The sequence below is a fragment of the Schistocerca serialis genome, chromosome 5 (genome assembly GCF_023864345.2).
Source record: "Schistocerca serialis cubense isolate TAMUIC-IGC-003099 chromosome 5, iqSchSeri2.2, whole genome shotgun sequence".
Taxonomy (NCBI): Eukaryota; Metazoa; Arthropoda; class Insecta; order Orthoptera; family Acrididae; genus Schistocerca; species Schistocerca serialis.
In genome coordinates, this window is record NC_064642.1 from 191,882,418 (window position 1) to 191,888,593 (window position 6,176).

The window sequence follows — 6,176 nt, forward strand, 5'->3', positions numbered from 1 at the left end:
GGACGCCGGCCGGCGCGCTTTTATATGGCCACGCTGGGCGTCGCGGCGCCTGTCGCCGTGGAGGGTTGGGGTGGGGGCGGTGGCGGTGGCGGGAAGGGGGAGGGGGGGGGGAGGGCGCCGCGGGAATTATTGGCCAATCACGCTGCGGCGCGCGGGACGCCGCGAGCGACGTGGGTGTAGTCGCGGGCAGAGTTGTGGGGTAATAATTCTCCGAACGAACCGTCAGGTACCCACAGCCACTCAGCAAAAACTTGAATCAGCAGTGGAGGAAAAACTGAACATCTGCGTGTTGTAAATATGAGGTGTCACCGTAAAGGATTTTTGTCTTCTATCCTTCTTCTTTCTTTGTTTCGCCCAGTTCAAAAACACTTTTAAAACTGATGGGGGAGCTTTATGATTCTTCCCTTCTTATTCTCCCAAAATCATTTCGTGACTTCAAGGTATATTTTCTTCCACTCTTCTGATCGTGTCTCCCTAGTTTTCTTCTTCGGTTCCTTTGTGTTTCTATTGTTCCTTACCAGCGTTCAAAACGCTAGGCAAATTCTTGTGATTCCTTCGTTGATATTCATGTCTTGTAAATATTTCCTAATTTGTTCTAACCAATTCATTTTTACCTTATTTGAATAAATAATGTTGAAAGTCTATTATTGTCCATTCTACAAATATCGCCACGGAATTTCAAGCGTTTCATACGCTCGGTGTCAGTGAACCTGTCTGTTACAGTGTAGAGGTCGGATGTTCTGTTCAACCAGTTTCAGTTTTCTTGTGTAGTGCCATATATTTTATTAATAATATTCCATTCTTTCTTTTCAATTCCTGAAACTGTGGAGTGATCTCTAACAACATTAACTTCGCAGTTTCCGCATGCCGTTTGAAGTTTAACGACTCTTTTTTAAGTTTACGTTACCTCTGTCCAACCGTGATGGGAAGTATGACCTCTCCAAAATGTGAGTACTTGAACAAGGATACCTTTAAAAAGCTGAAGCAAGGGGACACTACAGCCGTAATTTTTCCCGAGGGCATGCAGCTTTACTGTATGGTTAAATGATGATGGCGTCCTCTTGGGTAAAATATTCCGGAGGTAAAATAATCCCCCATTCGGATCTCCGGGCGGGGACTACTCAAGAGGACGTCGTTATCAGGAGAAAGAAAACTGGCGTTCTACGGATCGGAGAGTGGAATGTCAGATCCCTTAATCGGGCAGGTGGGTTAGAAAATTTGAAAACGGAAATGGATAGGTTAAAGTTAGATATAGTGGGAATTAGTGAAGTTCGGTGGGAAGAGGAACAAGACTTTTGGTCAGGTGAAAACAGGGTTATAAATACAAAATCAAATAGGGGTAATGCAGGAATAGGTTTAATAATGAATAAAAAGAAATAGGCGTGCGGGTAAGCTACTACAAACAGCATAGTGAACGCATTATTGTGGCCAAGATAGACACGAAGCCCACGCCTACTACAGTAGTACAAGTTTATATGCCAACTGGCTCTGCAGATGATGAAGAAATTGATAAAATGTATAATGAGATAAAAGAAATTACTCAGGTAGTGAAGGGAGACGAAAATTTAATAGTCATGGGTGACTGGAATTCAAGAGTAGGAAAAGGGAGAGAAGGAAACATAGTAAGTGAATATGGATTGGGGGAGAGAAATGAAAGAGGAAGCCATCTGGTAGGATTTTACACTGAGCATAACTTAATCATAGCCAACACTTGGTTCAAGAATCAAAAAATAAGGTTGTATACATGGAAGAATCCCGGAGATACTAAAAGGTATCAGATGGATTATATAATGGTGAGACAGAGATTTAGGAACCAGGTTTTAAATTGTAAGACATTTCCAGGAGCAGATGTGGACTCTGACCACAATCTATTGGTTATAAACTGTAGATTAAAACTAAGAAACTGCAAAAAGGTGAGAATTTAAGGAGATGGGACCTGGATATACTGACTAAACCAGAGGTTGTACAGAGTTTCAGGGAGAGGATAAGGGAACAATTGAAAGGAATGGGGGAAAGAAATACAGTAGAAGAAGAATGGGTAGCTCTGAGGGATGAAGTAGTGAAGGCAGCAGAGGATCAAGTAGGTAAAAAGACAAGGGCTAGTAGAAATCCTTGGGTAACAGAAGAAATATTCAATTCAATTGATGAAAGGAGAAAATATAAAAATGCAGTAAATGAAAAAGGCAAAAAGGAATACAAACGTCTCAAAAATGAGATTGACAGGAAGTGCAAAATGGCTAAGCAGGGATGGCTAGAGGACAAATGTAAGGATGTAGAGGCTTATCTCACTAGCGGTAAGATAGATACTGCCTACAGGAAAATTAAAGAGGCTTTTAGAGAAAAGAGAGCCACTTGTATGAATATCAAGAGCTCAGATGGAAACCCAGTTCTAAGCAAAGAAGAGAAAGCAGAAAGGTGGAAGGAGTATATAGAGGGTCTATACAAGGGCGATGTACCTGAGGACAGTATTATGGAAATGGAAGAGAATGTAGATGAAGATGAAATGAAAGATACGATACTGCGTGAAGAGTTTGACAGAGCACTGAAAGACCTGAGTCGAAACAAGGCCCCGGGAGTAGACAACATTCCATTAGAACTGCTGACGGCCTTGGGAGAGCCAGTCCTGACAAAACTCTAGCATTTGGTGAGCAAGATGTATGAGACAGGCGAAATACCCTCAGACTTCAAGAAGAATATAATAATTCCGATCCCAAAGAAAGCAGGCGTTGACAGATGTGAAAATTACCGAACTATCAGTTTAATAAGTCACAGCTGCAAAATACTAACGCGAATTCTTTACAGACAAATGGAAAAACTGGTAGAAGCTGACCTCGCGGAAGATCAGTTTGGATTCCGTAGAAATACTGGAACACGTGAGGCAATACTGACTTTACGATTTATCTTAGAAGAAAGATTAAGGAAAGGCAAACCTACGTTTCTAGCATTTGTAGACTTAGAGAAAGCTTTTGACAATGTTGACTGGAATACTCTCTTTCAAATTCTAAAGTTGGCAGGGGTAAAATACAGGGAGCGAAAGGCTATTTACAATTTGTACAGAAACCAGATGGCAGTTATAAGAGCCGAAGGGCATGAAACGGAAGCAGTGGATGGGAAGGGAGTGAGACAGGGCTGTAGCCTCTCCCAAATGTTATTCAATCTGTATATTGAGCAAGTAGTAAAGGAAACAAAAGAAAAATTCGGATTAGGTATTAAAATCCATGGAGAAGAAATAAAAACTTTGAGGTTCGCCGATGACATTGTAATTCTCTCGGAGATAGAAAAGGACTTGGAAGAGCAGTTGAAGGGAATGGACAGTGTCTTGAAAGGAGGATATGAGATGAACATCAACAAAAGCAAAACGAGGATAATGGAATGCAGTCGAATTAAGTCGGGTGATGCTGAGGGAATTAGATAAGGAAATGAGACACTTAAAGTAGTAAGGGAGTTTTGCTATTTGGGGAGCAAAATAACTGATGATGGTCGAAGTAGAGAAGATATAAAATGTAGACTGGCAATGGCAAGGAATGCGTTTCTGAAGAAGAGAAATTTTTTAACATCGAGTATAGATTTAAGTGTCAGGAAGTCATTTATGAAAGTATTTGTATGGAGTGTAGCCATGTATGGAAGTGAAACATGGACGATAAATAGTTTAGACAAGAAGAGAATAGAAGCTTTCGAAATGTGGTGCTAAAGAAGAATGCTGAAGATTAGATGGGTAGATCACATAACTAATGAGGAGGTATTGAACAGAATTGGGAGAAGAGGAGTTTGTGGCACAACTTGACAAGGAGAAGGGACCGGTTGGTAGGACATGTGTTGAGGCATCAAGGGATCACCAATTTAGTATTGGAGGGCAGCGTGGAGGGTAAAAATCATAGAGGGAGACCAAGAGATGAATACACTAAGCAGATTCAGAAGGATGTAGGTTGCAGTAAGTACTGGGAGATGAAGAAACTTGCACAGGATAGGGTAGCATGGAGAGCTGCATCATACTAGTCTCAGGACTGAAGACCACAACAAAAACAACCTTTAAAAACGTCCCTTATTCTATCTCAGTCAAACTTTACTGATGAAGATTTTCCATCTGACATGTTTTCTCGTATGCATTAATCGTTTGCCTTCGAAATTGTCTCCTGTAATTTCTGTCTGTACATTTACATTCTTCCTTAGTTTCTGTTATGTCTTCAGTTAGACACTGATTTTGAATTTTGAATTTATTATTTTTATAACATTGATTCTTTTTTAATTTTCACTTGAAGCGTTGACTGAAGCTGTGTTTAAAGGAAGAGGGAAGATATCGTTGTCAATTTTTAAGAGCCCCGTGCCTCACTCGGTAACAACGGAACCCTTACAGGATCGCCATCCGTCCGTCTGTTCGACTATTATGAACCCTTTCTCTCAGGAACGGTTAGACGTTTTAAGTTCAAATTTATGTCTCATACTAAGGTCCATGGTCCATTAGCGGTGCAAAATATGAAGCTTCTTAGTTAATGTAATGAAAAGATAGGACCATACTCGCAAACTCATTCATCAAAACCTATAGGATACTTCCCGTTGGCCTAGAGCCACGAAATTTGGCAACGAGCACGGTTTCGCAGTAACAGTAAAGCAAAAATTTGAAAATTAGGAATTATTAATTAAATCACATGAAAAAAATGTCGTTTGTTACTCGACTTAAATCATGCAACATTCTGGGAAGTCTTGAAATTCTTGGAACCGACCTCCTGCCAATATCGATATGGATAACAGGCAAAAATCGTGTAGATTCTCGATTCCCAGGAGCGATGAACTATTTGTAGATAACTGATCACCTAAAATTTGCGCTACAAATATTACGGAAATGGGAAGTACTATTGATGTGCGATTTTCACAGAATGGGTTGGTAGTCAGGGGCTCGTACTATTAGCGAATAAAAAGATTGTAATAATACTTAGAAAGTGTATCTTTCGGCAAACATAGTCTTTTTAAACAGAACAATGCGTATTGATATTAACAAATTAAAATTAGGGTAAATTAGATTGTGAGTGGTGTTTGTTGCAGGATTCTGGTGCGATACGTTTACGAGATATCGTATTTTCAAAAGTTTTCACACCGACACTTGCCTGTACCATTCAACCTGTGAGCTCGCTAGGTACGATGTTATGTTTGTTTACAGTGTGCTTGTGTCTTCTCTGAGAGCGTTGTGATTTGTTACTCAGTTAGCGTGTGACAGACAAAGCAGTAGGCCGTGAGTGGAAGCAACACAGAAAAAGCCGACTTGCTCATGGTGTATGGAGAGCGTAGGAAGAATGCACTTCGTTCTTGTACGCTGTGGCGAGATATCCCAATAGATGTCAACCATCTCGGCAGTTATTTATCAACCTCTTCAGCCAGTTACGTAAGAGCCGTAGTGTAACATCTAGACAACGCAGCAGAAGGAAACAAATGATGACAGATGAGGGGGAAATGGATGTTCTTGTTGCTGCTGCAGTTGATCCGCACGTTAGCTCCCTCGCAATCGCACGAGGAAGTAGCATGAGTCAGGTAAGTGTCCTACGCACTCTCCATTGGCATGGGTTCCATCCGTATCACATCTCCCTACGTCAAGAGTTGCGTGTAAAGTTTACGAGAACCGTGTTAAGTTGTCTACATAGGCATTAACACAGGATACTCCAGATCTGTCTTGTTCAGTGATGAAACCACATTTACCATTCATGGCCGGGTAAACCACCGGAACATGTACTATTGGCCTGTTGATAATACCCGTTAGCTTCATCAGGTAGAATATCAGCGTACATGGAGTGTAAACGTGTGATATGGGATAGTGAACCATCAGCTCCTAGGCCCGTTTTCCACAGACGGAACACTGGAAACGAACACGTATCGCAGCCTCATAACAGACCATGTTCCCCAGATGCTAGAATACGTTCCACTGCACACTATGAGGAACCAGTGGTACCAACATGATGACTATTCAGCCCAATACTTTTTGTGAAAACCGCACATCAATAGCATTTCCCGTTTCCGCAATATTTGCTGTGCAGGTTTCAGGTGATTCAACCAGCACACATAATGAAAGCTTCAGATCGCGAGTCATGCTCTCACCTGGCCAATTTTTATAACTTTTCAGTACTATTTAATAAGCTGGTGAGGGGTGAGAGCAAGAAGAAACTTGATAATAGTAACTGGGAAGGAGA